The following is a 2627-nucleotide window of genomic DNA, read 5'->3' on the forward strand; positions in this document are numbered from 1 at the left end:
TATTTATACTGAGAAAATATTTGTATGGAATAAGTATTGAGTAAACGATATAAATAAACAATATATTCATTTCATTGCAGAAAAATAAATATATATACGTAAATATTTTTAATTGCGTTGTGCGTTTATAAGAAAATAATCTTTATTGGCGTTGCTGAGTCAGAAAGGAAACTCTGCGTGGGTGGCGACAGGTCTCCAGGAAAGCATTCTCGTTATCGAAGAGAGAAATAATTAAAACGCAATAAATTATATGTGTTTGTGTGTATACGTGGCAGAGCTGTAACAAAGTAACTAGACGTCCATCGATGGGCGTTAATTAATTACCGTTAGGCGGCATTTCAACAACTGAAGAAAATCCCATAGAGAAACAAACAAAGATCAAGAGACAGTATGCAAGAGAAAGAGAAGCTCGTGTAAAAAGGCGTAACATATATATTAAACCGACAAGGAACATGCATTATGCTTTCAAACGTTTATGATTTATTGTTGAAATTAAATAGTGGATTAAACGTTTCTGGATTCCGTTTTACTTCACATCAATTTGTTATATATCACATAGTGCAGCTTCGATTCGCTATAGTCCGCTTTAAAAATTTTAATTTCTTTTTCATTTTTAGATTAATTCGGTTTCAAACAATCCAGGATATTTTAACCAAACTGATTATCTATACTATATATTGAGGTATTACTATATTTGGAATAATTGTTGTATCATATCAGTGTTATTATTGAGAAGTCAACTGTACAAATGTTGATCTCATATATTATTAACTAAGAGTAGCATTCTCCTATTAGGTTCGACCCTCCAATTATGACTAACTTTGTATTACATAAATATCATATTTATAGAATGGAATTAACATAGTGGAAGTACAATATTTGGTAAGGAAAATAGTACTTTTCCGAAGAATGTATTTGGACGATTGTACTTAACATTCCCTAAACATTAAGTGTTTAAGCGAATGTTTTATGTTTATGTTTTATGCTATAAATATGATTTAATAATTTAAAAAAATGGATTTATTTTTCATTAATTTCACCATATCAAAAAATTACAAAATGTTCAGAAATGCTGAATATCAATGTTAATAATGCATTCAATATTGCTTATGCATTACTTTTCTCTATAATAGTAATCTCTATAATGATTAGGTCGTATCATGAAGCTTAACTTGGCTAATACATAAAGAAAATAAAACAAATGATTACATAAAAATACAAAAAAAAATTGTAAAAATATTATTAATTCTGTCATTTGTTTTATACTGTACTGAATTTTTTATCATTTATTTTATTTAAACATATTTGGACACAATCCGTATCAAATGGCTATCGACCATTTTTCCATTGTATTAATTATAAGAAACATAAAATATTGTAAATGTAAAAATGGCAATAAATTGGGGATTTTGTGATACAGGAAAATTATTAATTAGTGTACTTTTATAATTGGCCTCAAAAATTCTTGTGGGCCCTAGACACTATGCCTAAAGTGCATAATGGATAATACGTCCCTTCCTAGAAGATACAGCAATTTTTAATTTTTGTGTATAGACATAAACTTATTTTTTTATCTCTTTGGCCCTATTTCTACTCCTTTTCGGGTTTATCGGACCGCACAAATTTTATTGTTTTTTTGGGAATCAAACCAACGACCTTTCGTATCGGATTTTCGTGATACAGGCGACTACCAACTTATTTAATGCACTTTAATTAGATATATTCGCCATCTATGATTACCACTACCAAGTTTATAGTTCAAAAATTTTAGCGCTGATGTAATTTGCCAGTTTGTATTAGTCATTAATAGTAACCACTAATTACACGATCTACCTAATTTGTAATTCTCCATATGGAAGTAATTGCGCTTAAACTATTTATAGAACAATTCATCCATATATATTGTGTAAAGGCGCCATCTCTCGTAGATTATTTTAAAATTATAATAAAATGTTTCCGATGGGAATTTCAACCGGAAACAAACATTTAAAATAACAATTGAATTAATCAGCACTTATATATATATATACAGTGTAACCTCGCTTAACAAGCACCTCGAATAATGAGCATTTCGCTTAACGAGCAAAATGAATTGTAAGAAAAATGACTCGCTTAACGAGCGACGTTTCGCATAACGAGTGATGATGAGAAGAGAAGTCCCGGATTGCGCGCCTGCTACTTCATTTTTAAAACTTGTGTACACATATTATGTGAAATTTTGGAACGGATTAAACTCGTTAAGAGAGGTTCCACAGTATATATATATATATGTTTTAAGTAATGTTATTAGTGTTAAACACAGAGTCGAACCGGAACAGAAATTTTTAACTGAACAGAAACTGTAACTGGAACGAAATTTTAATTACGGTTAATTTCAGTTCAATTTTTTGTTAATAGTGTAGTGTGTCGGTGCTAGTGTTTTGCTTTATTTATATAGACTTTCGAAAAAAATAATATTTCGACATTGTGTTCGTCGATCTATAGTTAATAGAGTATTTAAACAATGTATAAGAGACATCCACGAAATCTCATTGAATAGTCCGAAATATACTCCTTTCCAGGCTGAACGTAAATTTTTAGACGAACCGAAACCGAATCTGGAACGATAAACATTTACTTGAAACGTA

This window comes from Nicrophorus vespilloides, unplaced genomic scaffold (genome assembly GCF_001412225.1).
Source record: "Nicrophorus vespilloides isolate i.1.1-1 unplaced genomic scaffold, Nicve_v1.0, whole genome shotgun sequence".
NCBI classification, from domain to species: Eukaryota; Metazoa; Arthropoda; class Insecta; order Coleoptera; family Silphidae; genus Nicrophorus; species Nicrophorus vespilloides.